This window comes from Dermacentor variabilis, chromosome 6 (assembly GCF_050947875.1).
Source record: "Dermacentor variabilis isolate Ectoservices chromosome 6, ASM5094787v1, whole genome shotgun sequence".
NCBI classification, from domain to species: domain Eukaryota; kingdom Metazoa; phylum Arthropoda; class Arachnida; order Ixodida; family Ixodidae; genus Dermacentor; species Dermacentor variabilis.
In genome coordinates this window covers 155619675-155638845 of record NC_134573.1, presented here as the reverse complement: position 1 = coordinate 155638845, position 19171 = coordinate 155619675, and the positions used below count along the sequence as shown (strand labels likewise).

Sequence of the window (19171 nt, the reverse complement as noted above, 5' to 3'; positions counted from 1 at the left end):
GTGTGTGTGTGTGTGTGTGTGTGTGTGTGTGTGTGTGTGTTTGTGTGTGTTCTTCAAAATTCAGCACGCAGGACCCGACGTAACATACGCAGGAAAGAGACGACGAACTATTTGGAAGACTTCTTAACGTTTTCGGCTGGTGGTCCAGCCTTCGTCAGAGTACAGTCATTTCACTGTACTTTGACGAAGGCTGGTCCACCAGCCGAAAACGTTAAGTAATGAAGTCTCCCAAAAAGTTCGTTGTCTCTTTCCTGCGTGTGTGTATATATATATATATATATATAATCACCACTTTCCTAGCTCAAGATGCGTTCGCCCTTCATTTGAAGCGTAGTCGTTTCAAGTAGTCGATTGAAGCGTAGACCCATGAACAACTGGTGCTTGGGACCAGAAAGGTTCTCCATCAAGCCCTCGTAAACGACCATGCATTATGTTCCAACGGCTTCCGGGACACTATGGCATCGTTGGAAATTACCTTGCTGATGAATTCGCCCGGTTAGCCCATTAAGAAACCCTGACACTTGCTATACCCTTGTCAAGGACAGACGCTGCTAAGAGTCTTCGTTTACTTTCTCAAACCACGACTCAAACTTCGTGGAGCGCCCCGATTGCCCCGATTTTCTTCAACTGCCCTCTCAACCGGCTGGATCCTACATTGAAGCTGCAGATTCCATCAAACTTCTTGCGCCATGATGCAACTTTACTGTGCCGCCTCTGGTTAGGGGTGGCTTTTACGAAAGCATATTCATTCCTCATTGAAATGTCCGACGCACCGATTTGTGACTCGTGCAACTGCGAAGAGACGATCGAGCACGTGCTGTATTCTTGTGATCTCCATGAGATCGAGCGCGACGTTCTTCGGATGATATTAAACCGATTAGATAACAGACCGTTTTCAGAGACTAAGATTCTCGGATCATGGCCCCGCGCGTCGCAGGCTTAGAATGCGCCCCGGGCACTGCTATGTTTCATGAAATCGACTGTTCTCAATGACCGACTGTAGGCGTAAAGGGATGGACAACCGCACGCATTCACACAGACAGTGCCTTCATCCCTCCCTTCCCTATCTTCCCTGAAACCCCTTCCCCTGTGTAGGGTAGCAAACTGGACATGCGTCTGGTTGACCTCCCTAGCTTTCCTTCCTTCTTTTATCCCTACCCCTCCTCCTGTCTATACGCGAAAAAATTTTCTGCAAAATGGTACGTTTTGAGCACAAGCTGAGATCAGTTCTTCGCCGGATACAATACGCACGTCAATATAACAGAAATCGGTAGTCAGTAAAACTTAACTAACGGTTCTGCCGTCTGCCTTCGCGCAAATTGTCGCGTTAGTTCTTTTGCGAAACTCGGGGATAAAAGATTATTTTGTCCCGAATATTTGCGCTGCTGCCATCTCATTGTCCACTTTAGTTGATTAGCCATACTTTCAAATAAATTGTTCATTCATTTATTCATTCATCTCAAATCCTTTATTTTAAATAACCAGAAACAGTCGTGTCTAAAACACATGGCAATATATAGTTCAGCGCAGTAAGCGGAAGCAAAGAACAGTGGTGTGCAAACGCCCACAACATGAACTTTGACAGGTTGCTGCGACCGCGTTTGTGCTTTCTCGCTTGAAGTTCCCCGAGGAAAAGCTTCAGGAAGAGCAGGTGGCGAACACTGCCGGTCAAGGATATTGCGTTTTCCGCTATACGTTTTCATTCGGCACCGACAGACGGGGCACTGCCATGTCCTTATACCGCTGCGACAATGAACAACGACACAATATTATGACACTCGCAATGCCAAGGTCGCATTGCGCTCTCCATTCGGTCAGGTCGAAGTTGTGCGACGTTATCCTTTATTGTGTAAACAACATAAATCATCCGTTACGCGCGAACGAACCCATAAGAGTCACACGGATAGCGTATCTTCATTTGTTCGCGCAGCGTCCCATCCCTATATTTCCTGTGCTCCTTGCATACGTCTTAATTAGGGGAAGCATGCGGCAAAATGAACGCGGACACGATGGCATTATCAAAATGAAGGTGGAAAACATCCACGTAATTTCCAGTTGTATCATTACCACTTGCATCGGAAGTCACTTCCAATGCAGCTTCTATCTTTGCGATTGCGCTTTAAATGTTGACGTTGTAGTTGTTTGTTGTTCCAAATATGTATAACTTCGAGGAGAAGGGAAAGAACGCCGCGTATCCAAGGCTTGACGTTTGCTGCCACCTCCCACTCTAAACACCCTATAGCGGTACTTAATTTATGCCATTCAAGTGCCTCAGTCAGGCCAAAGAAATTCGTACTCCATACGCAAACTTTATATGTATACATATGTACCAACACCGCTATGTAATTCAAACATAAAGTATTTCGTACTAAACTATAGAAACCGATAATTCCCACTCGTTAGAGACAAAATAAATCTACACATGAACACTTTATTGCTAAAACTGGGTGTGCAAACAAGTGGTCGCGGAAACATAGCTTTAAAGATATTGTACTAAACACAAGAACCTGAGTGGTCAGTTATATAGAAATTATTTAGCGTGGATGGGAAGGGGTATAACTTGCAGCTTGAAAACTATATGGGCGGTGCGAGGACGTGGTACATTCCAGTATTCGCAGTGTCGTATCATGTAAATAGTGGGACATCGTTGTAAGTTGATTATGTCTAATAAAAGGGTTTTCTTATACTTGTTTTTGTGTTTTTGTTCTCTGAAGTATCTCAGTTTCTCGGAGGTTGATATATACGTGATCATGGTAGCTGTCGCGAAAAGAGAACAACAATCTTTTTTAACATTATTTACCGTGAATCTGTGATGAAAACAAATGGATAGATAAGTTCAGTACCATTCTCACACAGGCTATACTTCTTCTTTTTAATCGTATCTCTTCTTACACGAGCCAGGAGCACGTTTATGCCTGCCTCTATTCTTGTGGCAGAAGAATTCGGGAGTTCGCTTTGAAGCACGCGTAAAGGAAGAACGCATCAGGGGAATTTACGTCTATCTTCTATAACAAGTACTTTATCACGAAGCCGAGGCTTGCCGTAAATGAAGTTTTATGCTTAGACATTTGTATCTGTGTATAAACATTCCGCACTTAAGAAACTGAATAAAATATTCGAAATAAAGGCCACAAAATCTGCGCAAGAACAAACGTGCTTCTTTCCACTTATCTATCGGCACGACCTTCGCCATCAGTTTTTATGCTGCCATAAACGTTAAGTTTCGGAGAAAAGCTCTTACGAAATTGCGCGAACCCTGCGTGTGCGTCACATACCTGCCGGGGTGTAGCCATAATTTAATGTATTGTGCCAGCCAAAAACAAAAACCCCCCAAAAAAACTGCACTTTCTTTTTTCAAGTTCACCATGCACCTGCTAAATGTAACGCAGTAGTCGTGGTCATATATGATCGAAAAATGCAAGAGAATATTTAGTGCGCCTTTCATCAAGGTTAAGAAAAGTTGCTTTCTTACTAAGTTCAGAGCAGTCAAGCAGAGTGCTTTCATGGGCACTAATAAATTATCGAGCAGTATTTACTATTTACCCAACTTATATTTGTAGTAAAAAATGTACGACAACTTTATTACCTTTCTCGTTGTAATCGTTTAGCAAAATATACTCCCCACCGTGCCTTGAACGTGAGCTCTTCGGATGACGTGATACTGTAGTATTACCTTGTCACCACAATATTTTTTCCACCCTCGAAGTTATTCGTGCATGCTCACGAAATACGAGTGCTTCCTTGGATACGTATAGTAAACCATTTAGCATGAAAGCATTGACAGCGCCTTATATTTACTTTATGAACGCACAACCGTCACCCAGAAACGGAACAAACACCACCGCTCAGTATCAGGCTTGAGAGATTGGTTAAGACGGTGGGCCAGAACGTCAAGGCAGATATTATACAACCAGACAACAAGATAGAGTGTCACTGCTGAGTAGATCTTCGTTCAAGTAGCTTAGAGACCAAATGACTGTCTGTGTAAAACTTTGAAGCTTTGAGGACGTCCTAAGCATTTGCGTCTGGCTTGTGGATCACTGTAGCCCGAGGTAGGTTAATATCACGCTCTACCTTCTGCGTCGTGCTTGCTCTCCATTCTCCTGTGACATTGCAAAACCGCCCACGCGCTCACTTCTCCACGGCACCGTCATTCATAATTATGTATGACCTCCCCTATTCAGACGCTTATCCGCGAAAGTCCACCATGCTCATCCTGTTCGTCCTTTGTACGCACGTGCCCTGGGGCTGGGAATAAGAAAGACGTCGCCCACGCCGCCGGCTTCTTTCCTGTTTGCAGTCCCAACCCACTCACTCCTGTCGTCTGTTACCGAGCGAACGAAAGCACACCCTGGCGCAGCGTCACAAAATTGCTGTACATAGTTCCCAAAGGGAGCCCTGCAGTTACATACGTAAAGATACATTCCGACATACAGTTACTCTAAACACGAGAGCCGTGCCCGTCCCCTAGGCGGTCTGCTCTTTTATATATCGTCTTTGTTACGTCATTCTCTTCTCGGCCTTCGGCTACCTGCTCTTAGTGCCCAGTCGTTTTCCCACGTGAGACACGGGGACGATTCTAAGTGAGCGACTGCATTTATTTTTACTGGCATGGTAGAAGGACACGTTGGCGCACGAAAACAAAGCTGGCTAACCTTTGTCCCTTGAACAAGGTGGTAGAGTTACGTATATAGTTTTTGCACACTTTTGGGCACGTTTCTGTAGGATAAACAGCAGAAGAACAGTTAAATGCGCACACAACGACGTATTCACGTAGCAGCCGAAACACAGCGACTTCACGGAGAAACTCTAGAACCAACAATGCGAGCACTCATGATATATATATATATATATATATATATATATATATATATTAGAGCGTAGAATTTCACTTCTCCTCTGTCGTCGTAATGGGGAGGCCGCGTTTGCGGGGCTATGCTACTCATTGTCTTACGTGATGGACAGATTTAATTTTGAAGAATCGCAAGCGACAATGGCGGGCGGGTGCTACCATAACCACGCCGCCGAGCAATCTCGAGACATCGAACGCAAGCGGAAACGGCGGAACGCGGGCATACCATCGTTGACGTTGTTCTCTCCGTCGCAGCCGAACGTGCGTGTAACTTCATTAAGAAGCTCAATAAGCTCACTAATAATTGAGAAAGGCTTTAATGAACTGTCGGGATTAACCCAGTGATAAACACCAGGGCCACACATTTCAGCTTCGCTGGTTAAGCATGTGTAAGGAGTGCTTGGGTGGTAATCCTTTCTCTTTTTTTCTTTTTGCGTTCCGCCTATTCACATAATTAGTAAACTGTTGAAATATTGTAATTCGATTAATGGTGTCAGTGAGAAAATTGTAGAGCAATGTGAAAAACTCCCGATACAGCCTTCTGTTGCTCAATACGTGCTACATAAAAGTGTTTTACCGAGCGTGAAAGAAACCACGGAATACAGCCAAAATCGCCGCGCCACTGGCCGCTCGAGGCACTTTGCGTGTATTCGCGGGCTTCTTTCACGCTCGGAAAAACACTTTTATGTAGCCCGTATTGAGCAACAGAAACCTGTATCGGGAGTTTTTCATGTTGTTTTCAATTTTCTTATTGACACTTGTTATGTAATTATAACGCTTCAGGAATTTCTTAATTAATTCGGACTAATTATGTACTCAGGCGGAATGAAAAAATTTATTTGGGTATCTCCAAGCGATGGCAAAAAGTATTACCTTGGTACTGTCCAGCTATATGGCATTTGCATGTTTTTAATTCTTGGTGCATGATCGTTGGGAAAGTGTATATATATATATATATATATATATATATATATATATATATATATATATATATATATATATATATATATATATATATATATATACACTCCACCTCGCCCAGTGCGAGCGGCCGAACACTGCTCAGGCTTGTATCAACGCACAAGTAACGGAAAAAATAGCGCTTTCTGAGAAGAGGACTCTTCCACTGAACGCCACTAATCCTTCCGTGAAGCGTCAATTAAGGCGGAATCGCACACAGGTCGATCAGCTGCGGGCATAGGAGAAGCCCTTCTTATGGCTCTCTATTCTGGTTCGCTGACGCGACACAGCGCTTTCGACACACTGTACGGAGCTGGCGAGAGAAAGTAATCAGCCCGGTAGTCAGAGTGAATGCTGTTCTTTAAAAAAAGAAGACAAAGAAGAAAAAGGCAGCGTTATAGCAGATTTCGATTCACTCAAAAAAAGAAACTTAGAATTATAGGGGTGTGCGCAACTGCCGAGAGAGATCAAAGCAAGCGTTTGCAATTGTCCGGTGCCACCGTAATTTTTTTTCTTTTTGCACGATTCTCTGATTGCGCTTGCTCAAACAGCATTTGGTTTTGTTCATAGCGTTGAGCTCATCCGTTGCACCTTTACTAGAGGTTGGATTGCGCAACATTTTGACGACACACACAGAAGAGAAACACTCACCACAGAGCGCTACTTGCGTCAATTGTTTGTCAAAACAAGTTTTGTTTTTTTTTGTTTTTTGTTCGCTAACGCTCTCCCCCTGAGTATATTCCTGTATTTATTCCACTGACGAGGGAATAAAACGATAGTTGCACGTAGCGCTCTGTGGTGGTGTGTTTCTCTTCTGTGTGTCTCGTCAAAATGTTGCGCAATCCAACCTCTAATATGCTATACCAACACGCCCAGTCGTCAACCTTTGCACGTTTACATTATGTTCCGTGTTCACCATTCCATTAGTGCGGCTATCCGTTCTGCACTTTGGTGGTGCAAACAGTCATTCGCAGCCGAGGCTACTGGATTCTGTCGTCTGCTGCACACTTTATTTTGGGAAGCTGTCTGGCTTACGTCGGCGCACTTAGTTTTCACGTGGTAACACGTTGGCAGCGGCCGTACACCTGTTCTTGGTAGCGAGGAAATGTTTTCCTGTGCTTTGCTTTACTGCATAACGAGTTAGGTACCCAGACTAAGTGAAATGGTTCCAGTGCTGAGGTGTGACTGGAGAGACGTTATCGTCTAGTTAGCCGCGCATTGCTTAACACGAATAGCGTGCTTCAACGGGGAGCAGTTTGGGTTGAGATAACTAGCGTCTGGTAACGCGAACCACTCTGATGAAGCAGTCGTGTCTGGCTCAACAAGTTTTGGAAAGCCTCTCTTGGCAGAGGGGGAAATAAATTTAAGAATAAGGTAGTGAACAGATGGCCGCTACCTACAAAGCCACGAAAGCTTAAACTTCTGGTGAAATTACGATTTCGTTCGTTAATTTCTCTGCTGTCTTTTGAGCTCGGCGCATAATTGAAAAGGTTAGCCAACCTGGGTCAGCCATAAGAAAAAAAATTACATCTTCAAAGGTTGATATTAATGGCACATGGTTCGCTAATGCTGAAATAACGTCAGATTGCACCTGTTGCGCATCGTTTGAATCATACATATTGAAGTCAAATTAAGCTCATGCTTGTGTTTCCAAAAATGGAAAACTTGAGCTTGGAAGGTCATGTAATCGGTAGATTAACTAACCGGTGGATCATTAGGGCTACAGAATGGGTGCCCAAGAGAAGGGAAGTGCAGTCAAGGATGGCAGAAGACTATAGGTGGCGCGATGAAATTAAGAAATTCACGGGCGCTAGTTGGAATCGGTTGGCGCAGGACAGGGGTAATTGGAGATCGCCGAGAGACGCCTTGGTCCTGCAGTGGACATAAAATAGGCTGCTGCTGCTGATGATGATGATGATGATGAGTTTACAATAATCGGGGTTGACAGCAAACAAGATAGCTATTGAATCAGGTTCAGAGAACAAACACGCCATGTAAAGCAAAATAAAGTATAAACGTCGCCGCGTGTCTAAGTACTCGCATAGAAGTAGTAATTTGAAAGCGTGTTTTCAACAAAAGAGGCTCGCATACTGATTGAATATCCGACAATACCGGTGTCAGCAAGGCAGCGCACTTCAAGAATTACGCTGTGACAATGAAAAACGCCTGCTGCCGCGAATAACGAAAAAGAAAGCATTAATCTAGTCAACAGAGTCAGGGTCTTTGTTGTAAAAGTTGTTTTCCTCAGCTTGTCATTTCTACTGCCGAGTTGTCGTTGCCGGAAATAGTGGGAGCGTATATTCGTGTGATTCTATGGTTACGGGCAAACAGGACGGAAAATGTATAGAATTGTTATACAGTACGACCGCTGAGCTCTTTTATTTACTGGCCTTTCTTGGATACACCGTACAGACATCTACATTGAAAACATCGTTGAATAATTATCAGTGCCAAATACCACTGGTATGTTGATTGATATCAACACATGCTGGTAGGCTAATTTAAATAAGCAAATCTACACACCACTTACGTAAACACGCATAGCGTTCATTGTTGAGTACCACTCTTCATTGCCTAAATGAAACTCCTTTTGAACAGAAAACAAGACGGCGATTCATGAACACGCAACGGTTCGTTTCCTTCTTCTTTTCTTTTTTTCTTTCCCTCGCTGCACCTCTTGTTTCTTCCTTTTTTCACAAAACGTGGTCAAAATCTAGAACAGTTTCAATGAATCGAAGTGCCAAGACGGAAGAATTATAACCTGCAACAAAATGAGATATCGTACATTTACATCCTACAGGCTATGTTCAGCAAAATAAAAATGTCCGGTTTGGTTTTATAAAATTTGTTTGTTAGTTATGTCAGCTTCAGGGACTTATCGCAGCGTGGTGGTATTGCATTATTCAATTGTAACTTGAATGCGACTGTAAATCGATGTCGGTATTTTCAATTTTCGATTCCCTAAATGGCGAGATTTCAGAGTTGTTTTCTTTTTTTTAGAAAGAGAGAAAGTTGCGTTGGTCTACGCCTCAATTTATTGAAAATTTACTCACACCCATGAGGTTGTAAGTCACAATTCGGCTCGCGGCTGAAAGGTTCCGCCTGCGTTCCAATATATTCGCATGTTTTGCGTACTCTTCTTCTGGAAATAACGCAGAATTCATATGGAATCCATATACATTCCGTATACTTATACGGAAAGCAGACGGAGTTATTGGCATGGCGTGCGTTTCAGTAGGGGTAACTTTCGATTTTGCGTTCTAAACGCAGTAAAGTTATTCAAGGCAAACGTGTCGGTTGTTTATTGGCAGCATATCGATGCTAAAGATGTGTACGAGTTGGGCCGTTACAATATCCTAAAAAGGTTCCAGACGAGGCAGAATAATCTTATGCTTGGTAGTTGGTTCAAGATGAACGGGGGAATCAGCAACAAAGAAAGCAAAAACGCGTAAGCGCAAAATATATATATATATATATATATATATGATAGCTCTCGTTGCTTTTTTTTGCATGTTTTTCTTCTTCGTGTCATTGCTTAAGTTGCCTTGAATACTTGTAATTATGAGATTTTATATTCAACAGAGGTATCGTCGGCAACGCGAGTTTTGAGATGCACACACTAGTGAAGTTCTTCCTTCACTTCGTGCTGCGACTGTTCCAGTCAGTGCAACCGAATACTTCTTTGCCCTCCCTCCAAATTAACTCATTGTGAGCGCTTCAAATCATGCCCACTGCAGCACCACCCGTAAATCCTGTAATACTGGACTGTTCAACGCTGTCGTGGTAAACGCAAGGGCATACAGTGCATACCCTCAATGAGGGATGTAAACCTGTAGGCCAAGAATCAAGTGCTTACACTAAAGAAAAACCGAAGAAAAAAAGGAGAACGCGGTGACTGAAAGGCTCGCACGTTGTCAGGTAGGCGTAAAAGATAATCAGGCACCTTGTGTATAACTTCTGTCCTTATGTGTACAAATATTTTCCGCGCGTGAATATACGCGCGCTTTGCTCTTCCATGAAAAGCTAACACACGCCATTGGCGGCTTCCGCCTCCGGCGGCGCAGTAGTCCTAGCGTAGGACTTCGATGTCCCTTAAAGGCATAACCCTCTTCCCTCGGAATTCCGGCCCAGGTGTCGGCCGCTCTCAGTTGCACTTCTTCTTTCACCTAAATTTTTTTTATTCGCAAACTGAATACAGCGTCGCATGCTTCCGTGTTCTGCTTAACTCGGAAGTAGACTTTGTGTATGTCGTTTGTTTCGTATAAATAATTTAAGGTAAAATTATATTCTTTGTTAACCAGTAACGCTTTGACTGTAGTAAACTTTGTAAACATTTTTTAAGCCTAAGAAAACTTTAAGGTTATGAAGAAGTCATGGTAATAAGATCGTTACTTATTATCTTCCCTAATCAAGTATTTAGATAACTACTCTCTATTGTTTCGGTTGCAACTGCCACTAAAGGAAAGAAGTGGTCAAATCTCTATCACGAAACCATTACTAGTTTCAACATATCTGCCAAAAATCAAGGATGACATGCACTTGTGTTTCACTTAGCTTTTACCCGCTATGCACCAAGAATATGTCTTTTTTTATTTTGCAGAATGCTCTTGCATTTTGTCGCCAATTTAGGAACGCATATCCAAAAACTGTTGTTAATATAAAGACTCCTCCTCAGCAAGTGTGCGTCCACTAAAGTCTGGATTCAATTGCAGAATGTGTGGTGAGAATCACTAAAAAACTTTAAATTTTAGAGATAATTGCTCAAGTAACAACCTTATCTATTATTCCACACAATTTTAAGCCTGCCACCGCTAAACAAATATTGGCGAGCAAAAATTATCTACTATTTGGAGAACGAAAAATTTTGTGTATACTTATACTGACGCATCTTTAAACACTGTACGCTACTTTCAAATACGTCTGGTTGTCTAAACTTCATGAAGGGTAAGAGGACGAACCAGAGGTCAAAATTTCCTGTCGTAATGGCGATAAAAAAATTGCAATGAAAAAACGGTGTTCGCATTGACGTTTGTCATTTTCTTTCTTCATGTCTGCTTTTGTTTGTTGCCCAACAACAGTAAGCTCTTCATTGTGAACAACGCTCCCGTCTCGAAGTCGAAACGTCAGATAGAAAAGGAATCACCTTGGTCGGCGTCTCTTTCCTCTTTTCGTCAACATTAAGCACATTAGTCTTCTAGTCTGTCCCCAAACTTCTACTTAGGTGTCAATGCAATGGCATGAAAAAGATAATAATAAAGAACACGGAGCTAGCAGCACCAAGGTGTGACATCTGCGAGACGGCATTTTATTTAAATTTTTCTCAAATAATTTAAATTGGCGTACCTTTACTGCTAGTGTTCTCTTAACAGCTACAGGAGCTAGGATTGTTTTCTGTTCGCTTTGCACTCTTGAGTATTACGGCATCGATGAAAGGCAAGTTAATATAAAAATTCTCGCTCAGGGCAATACATTTCGGATGCAATGAACCGTTGGCTGCATAAATGTATGAGTGGTTGAATTAGGTTTTTTTTTTCCTTTTTTTGCGTACTGTCGTTTACCATTAGAATATTTTAGGACCGAAGAGCAGAGCATCCTATCCTATTTTTTTTGTTTATTTGTTTATTTCTTCCTTGACACAGAGAAAATGTCAAATATTCGTAAGTCTAGTCCGAAACACGACGCACACGTACCGAAAACCTGCTTGTGGTGAAACAACCGCGAAAGAAATTCGAAGACAAACGCAGCGAACTTACTCTCTCGTCGTTTTTCCTTCCTTCCAGATCAGGCGGTGCTCGAAGAGTGATCGCCAGCCTTCGAGTAGCACAATTGCGTTGCCACGTCCGTCGCAAACTGTCAGTACAGCCAACGGCCACAGCCAACAGAGTCGCTGGGGGAGCGCATATCCACTTCCCGTTTTTTTTTTCTTTCCTTCAGGGACCACCGCCTCAACTTTTGAAAACAGCAGCTCGGCGAAACTCGAGGAACCACTCGCCGAACCGACAAGCCGACCAAACTGTTGCCGCGCAGCAATACAGCCTGAGAAAACTAAGCAACTGTGCCATCGGCACAATGGGGTGAATAATAATAATAATAATAATAATAATAATAATAATAATAATAATAATAATAATAATAATAATAATAATAATAATAATAAAGAAAGAGAGAAAGAAAGAAAGAAACGTTAAGCGACTTAAGTCTTGAAGTCAAGCGAGCGTCCTTAGTGGCGGGATCGCGTCCGTGCGCTTTCGCAACCTGGCGCGCTTCCTCGGCGCTGACTGAGTTTCCGCACCGCACGCGCGCGGTGTTTGAGCCTTGCGCGTTGGGGAGCGGAAGGCGGGGAGGAAAGGGACGTTGAGGGAAGCGCCAGGACGGTAGACGCCAGCGCCTCTAGCGGCGCCCTGTAGTGTTCGCGCCGAGCGCCGGTGCAAAGCACACTCAGAAGCCGCGTGCCCGTCGGCCACAGCATGGCAACTGCTCCGCTTCCCAGGAAGCCTCGATCAGGCGCGAAAGCGCAAGCGCGTTAATAGCTTTACAAGAGCTCGCAAAATAAATGGATGGAAGGAAGCATACTAGGCTTAACTAGAAAAGAAGCCACATTGAGCTGAGCGCTGCTGAGTAGTTGTTTGGTGTTTTTAAACCTGAGACATCCGATCCGCAACGACACCTGTTGAATGTCGGGCATCCTGTGAGGCAGAACAAGTTCTAGCAGATAAGTTATTCCTGTACTGCGCTCAATGTTTCTTCTTATTTTGCTTTTTTTGTTCGTTTGTTTTTGTTGTTCGTATAACTTTAATTCAACAGGACGCTCGCAATTTAGTTGTACTAGAATTAATATCACATATGGGAATCCACTCTGGTCTGAAGTGCTCATACTTAGTGTTCGATGGGATCTGTTGGGGCACGCCTTCCTCTCGTCTTTACCTATTTCATCTACTTCCTCTTTTAATTTTTCTTTCGCTCCCTTTCAAGCGGGAGGCCATGGTGTCCCATTCAGGAGACAATCCGCTAAGCTGCTTTTCTTTCAGTCCTTGTGTGTGTGATCTTCATATATATTTACCGGATCAATAATGCTTTGTCGGCAACGATAACAAAATGCTCATTTCGAGCATGCGGCTCCTCTTAAACGCTTAAATTTAACAGTGTAAATTGGGACGTAAGGGAATAATCACAATGCTTGAGGCAGAAGTACTTCCGTCGTGAGTGCATGTTAGATTGATTGAGAAAATGTTCACGAACCATGATGGCCAAAGGCCTATTCGGCAGATTCAGCTGTTTATAGCTTAAGCTACAAACTAGTTCAGAACTACAATTTCAACCTAGAAACCAAGCACGAAAACAGGACAGAATAAAAGAAACAACTCGGCAGGAACTAACAACTAGTTTATCTTTTTCTGAGACACACCGTAATATATATACATACATATATATATATATATATATATATATATATATATATATATATATATCCAAGTGCTGCCCGTACACAGAGATTGGTTTCTCGTACATAAAGAAAACTCACTGCAATCTGGTTAATCATATAGTATTCACTTTTTCTAACCTTGCTGAAGTTTCGTTGATACACTCATTTTCAAACCATTCCTTTAAATGTGAAATGTCTCCAAATATTCGCATGCCATTGGGTCCCTACTTTCTCCTAGCATTTTACTTTTGCCAAAGAGATGCATGCAGCAGCGATCGGCACAGTGTTGTGGCAGGGGAGGTAGCGTCTTACGCTTCTTCCTGTCTGCCCGATGGATCACTGAACACGTGATAGCGGATCTGGTAAACAACGCCTACAGCGCAGGACACAAAAGCTAGGCGCGGTCCTTTTCTCAAGGCGTCTTCTAGCAGCCGCTCGGCATCCTCGCACAGAGACGAGAAAATTTACAGGAAAAAAAGAACTAGTACGCCATGTCATAGCGCAAAATTTTTTTTCCAATTAGTGGGAATAATTGTGAGTATGATGCACTACTTCCCCTTTTGTGGTGTCCTGCGAGTGCCCCCCCCCCCTATCCTTCTTAAAAAAAATTAAATTATGGGGTTTTACGTGCCAAAACCACTTCCTGATTATGAGGCACGCCGTAGTGGAGTGCTCCGGAAATTTCGACCACCTGGGGTTCTTTAACGTGCACCTAAATCTAAGTACACGGGTGTTTTCGCATTTCACCCCGATCGAAATGCGGCCGCCGTGGCCGGGATTCGATCCCGCGACCTCGTCCTCCTTCTTGCAGAATACGAACTTTCGCATGCAGAGCGCTGCCTGCAGCTTCGCCTGTTGTGCGCCAGATGACACTCACTATTTTGCAAATTGTTTTATCTCATTTTTTTTTGTTTTTAGAACTCACCGTTGAAGCAGCCGTCATTTAAACTTAGGGTTTTCAAAACTAATTACGGCGAAGCGCCCATTTAGCGCATGGGATTTCGTTGCGAAATTTCGATGAATAAAATCCAAATTAAGCTTTTTATTTTGTACCTTGCACTGCTTGCGGCATTTAATGCAGCATTTAAAAATCACGAGAACACCTAAGCAAAAATATGCTATGTCGTCATTTTAGCTTTAACCGATCTAAGCTTAAACAATATTAAAACATCACAAGCTGTTAAAACATCCTGACCATTCAAATACTATAAGTAGCGGGAGAACTTCCCCTAAAGGAATTAGTACTGCTAAAGGTTGTACTACCCAACATATGTCACCAAGCTACTATCCGTCGATCGGTAACGTGTATTGCGTATTTTTGCAGTTCTTAACGCTGTTGAGGGCATCAGCTTTATGGTTCGTTAATCTGTAACTCGATAAAACTACCAAGATGCCTTTCTTACGTTGAGGAATTACAGCAATGGAATTGAACTGCCTGGCCATTCCAGGAATGGGAAAGGGCTCAGTTTTTTTTCATTCCGAGGAATTGAAAGTAATGCAATTGCGACAAGTTCTAAGCTGCAGCGGTGGCGTAGAGGTAGAACACCCGCCTCGCGTGCAAGAGGTCCGTGGTTCGAATCCCGGTGCCGGCAATTTTCCATCGGATTAAAAGAAAAAAAAAAGATCCGCGTGTTGATAAAATTGCACAAACAGGCATGGAGTGTGTCCTGATCCCGGTGACCAGAACCGGTAACGCACTCCCTCACCAGAGCAGGATTGACCACCCTGGTGCAGTACTTGGCCACAACCTCCTATGAACACAACAATCAAACCCCGGCCCTCAGTCCCCAGCAGCTGCGAAGCAACTGACCACGGCGGCGGTCAGACCTGCGACGCAGCAGAGGGTGCTAAGAATCACTGGCTCCGGACAGGCCGCCATTGGAATATGAACCTGGCAACGTTTAACGCTAGAACGCTATCTAGTGAGGCGAGTCTAGCAGTGCTATTGGAGGAATTAGAGGGCAGTAAATGGGATATAATAGGGCTCAGTGAAGTTAGGAGGCCAAAAGAAGCATATACAGTGCTAAATAGCGGGCACGTCCTGTGCTACCGGGGCTTAGCGGATAGAAGAGAACTAGGAGTCGGATTCCTGGTTAATAAGAATATAGCTGGTAACATACAGGAATTCTATAGCATTAACGAGAGGGTGGCAGGTCTTGTTGTGAAACTTAATAAGTGGTACAAAATGAAGATTGTACAGGTCTACGCCCCTACATCCAGTCATGATGACCAGGAAGTCGAAAGCCTCTATGAAGACGTGGAATCGGCGGTGGGTAGAGTGAAAACTAAATACACTATACTAATGGGCGATTTTAATGCCAAGGTAGGCAAGAAGCAGGCTGGAGACAAGGCAGTGGGGGAATATGGCATAGGCACTAGTAATAGCAGGGGAGAGTTATTAGTAGAGTTTGCGGAACAGAATAATATGACGATAATGAATACCTTCTTCCGCAAGCGGGATAGCCGAAAGTGGACGTGGAGGAGCCCGAACGGCGAGACTAGAAATGAAATAGACTTCATACTCTGCGCTAACCCTGGCATCATACAAGATGTGGACGTGCTCGGCAAGGTGCGCTGCAGTGACCACAGGATGGTAAGAACTCGAATTAGCCTAGACCTGAGGAGGGAACGGAAGAAACTGGTACATAAGAAGCCGATCAATGAGTTAGCGGTAAGAGGGAAAATAGAGGAATTCCAGATCAAGCTACAGAACAGGTATTCAGCTTTAACTCAGGAAGAGGACCTTAGTGTTGAAGCAATGAACGACAATCTTGTGGGCATCATTAAGGAGTGTGCAATGGAAGTCGGTGGTAACTCCGCTAGGCAGGATACCAGCAAACTATCGCAGGAGACGAAAGATCTGATCAAGAAACGCCAATGTATGAAAGCATCTAACCCTACAGCTAGATTAGAACTGGCAGAACTTTCCAAGTTAATCAACAAGCGTAAGACAGCTGACATAAGGAAGTATAATATGGATAGAATTGAACATGCTCTCAGGAGCGGAGGAAGCCTAAAAACAGTGAAGAAGAAACTAGGAATTGGCAAGAATCAGATGTATGCGTTAAGAGACAAAGCCGGCAATATCATTACTAATATGGATGAGATAGTTCAAGTGGCTGAGGAGTTCTATAGAGATTTATACAGTACCAGTGGCACTCACGACGATAATGGAAGAGAAAATAGTCTAGAGGAATTCGAAATCCCGAAGGTAACGCCGGAAGAAGTAAAGAAAGCCTTAGGAGATATGCAAAGGGGGAAGGCAGCTGGGGAGGATCAGGTAACAGCAGATTTGTTGAAGGATGGTGGACAGATTGTTCTAGAGAAACTGACCACCCTGTATACGCAATGCCTCATAACCTCGAGCGTACCGGAATCTTGGAAGAACGCTAACATAATCCTAATCCATAAGAAAGGGGACGCCAAAGACTTGAAAAATTATAGACCGATCAGCTTACTGTCCGTTGCCTACAAAGTATTTACCAAGGTAATTGCAAATAAAATCAGGAACACCTTAGACTTCTGTCAACCAAAGGACCAGGCTGGATTCCGTAAAGGCTACTCAACAATAGACCATATTCACACTATCGATCAAGTGATAGAGAAATGTGCAGAATATAACCAACCCTTATATATAGCTTTCATTGATTACGAGAAAGCGTTTGATTCAGTCGAAACCTCAGCAGTCATGGAGGCATTACGGAATCAGGGTGTAGATGAGCCATATGTAAAAATACTGGAAGATATCTATAGCGGCTCCACAGCCACCGTAGTCCTCCATAAAGCAAGCAACAAAATCCCAATAAAGAAAGGCGTCAGGCAGGGAGATACGATATCTCCAATGCTATTCACAGCGTGTTTACAGGAGGTATTCAGAGACCTGGATTGGGAAGAATTGGGGATAAAAGTTAATGGAGAATACCTTAGTAACTTGCGATTCGCTGATGATATTGCCTTGCTTAGTAACTCAGGGGACCAATTGCAATGCATGCTCACTGACCTGGAGAGGCAAAGCAGAAGAGTGGGTCTAAAAATTAATATGCAGAAAACTAAAGTAATGCTTAACAGTCTCGGGAGAGAACAGCAATTTACAATAGGCAGCGAGGCACTGGAAGTCGTAAGGGAATAGATCTACTTAGGGCAAGTAGTGATGGCGGATCCGGATCATGAGACGGAAATAATCAGAAGAATAAGAATGGGCTGGAGTGCGTTTGGCAGGCAGTCCCAAATCATGAACAGCAGGTTGCCGTTATCCCTCAAGAGAAAAGTATATAATAGCTGTGTCTTACCAGTACTCACCTACGGTGCAGAAACCTGGAGGCGTACGAAAAGGGTTCTGCTGAAATTGAGGACGACGCAACGAGCTATGGAAAGAAGAATGATGGGTGTAACGTTAAGGGATAAGAAAAGAGCAGATTGGGTGAGGCAACAAACGCGGGTAAACGACATCTTAGTTGAAATCAAGAAAAAGAAATGGGCATGGGCAGGACATGTAATGAGGAGGGAAGATAACCGATGGTCATTAAGGGTTACGGACTGGATCCCAAAGGAAGGGAAGCGTAGCAGGGGGCGGCAGAAAGTTAGGTGGGCGGATGAGATTAAGAAGTTTGCAGGGACGGCATGGCCACAATTAGTACATGACCGGGGTTGTTGGAGAAGTATGGTAGAGGCCTTTGCCCTGCAGTGGGCGTAACCAGGCTGATGATGATGATGATGATGATGATGATGACAAGTTCTAATTCCCCGGAATGTAAATGGAATGGAATGGGCGCGCCCATTCCGCAACACTGCCGATGACGCTCGAGCGATTGCTGATGATGATAGTTTTTGCTCGCGCAGATTTGTTGACGGACGCGAAAAATGCACGGAACCCTAGCCACGAAGAGCTTGGCCGTAAAAAGGCCCTGAATGCAATCAAGGAGTGCGGATCCAAAGAGTCACGGAAGATATTACAATACACAAAAGTTGACAGTCACTTTTGCATATACGCCAAAGAGGATCAAGGCGAAAGCCTGCTCGTTCACGAGACATTCATTAAGTTACTTTGACATTCTTATTCGAACGTGTTGTCACTTCCTATTACTTGTTGTCTCTTTACTTGTTTTTCTCTTGTTCTCTTTTTCGGTTGCCTATGCATCGCCACTGGTTCTGCGTCATTAATGGTGTATTAGAACTGCCAGCTCTATAAAGACCGTTAAGAAACATAAGCAGGTTCACTGAATTATTTGTCTTCTTTCTTTATTTTAAGAGTTTATTCGATGAGGGAAGACAGAGAGAGAGAGAGAGAAGTATAAGACAGAAAGGCCAGGGAGGTTAATCAGACGCACCTGCGGTTTGCTACTCTACACAGGGGGAATGGGTATGAGGATGAAGAGAGAGAGAGAGAGGAGATGGAGAGAGATGAGGGTAGCTGCATAGGCTTGTATATATGGTGCCTTCTACTTTCTTGTAACGCAGGCAGAACGAGAGGGACACGGAAAAGCACTAGCTTTCAACAACAGATTTATTTCCAGTTCTCGCAGGCACACTTCTAGTTCTCAAAACACTATGATACGTGTGAATGAACACACAAACATGAACAAAACAGGGAAAATATGCAGGCACTTTTGTGGCCACACGGCTTATTTAGAAGGATGTCCGTTCAGCGCGACAGTCAAGCTTTTTATTGATAAAGAAATTGGTGGTTTATTGGCGCATGCGCTCTCATTTTCGTGCCACAACACCAGACATGACACGACAAGAACTTTATTTGAGTCCTGAGGGACAGAGATCTTGGGGAGCCAAAACCCAAGGCTCCCGAAGATCAAGTAGGTGGCTCCGCCCACGATGGGACCGGGAGATCAAATCCCGCCGCAATGTCGTGGGCCCTCTAGACAGCCTGGAGTAGAATGTGCAGATCGCCGCTCTTGAGAGATTCCTGCCATTGTTCTTTCATG

General features: G+C 43.7%; 1 long non-coding RNA gene across 1 annotated transcript in view; it reads left to right on the top strand.

The window, feature by feature from the left end:
* LOC142585537 (uncharacterized) overlaps window positions 1-12049 on the top strand; it is a 58589-nt gene extending 46540 nt beyond the window's left edge. The window contains exons 2-3 of the long non-coding RNA XR_012829104.1: window positions 11593-11664; window positions 11747-12049. This is a non-coding gene — a long non-coding RNA (uncharacterized LOC142585537). The remainder of the gene's footprint in view (window positions 1-11592; window positions 11665-11746) is intronic.
* Window positions 12050-19171: the final 7122 nt, after the last annotated feature.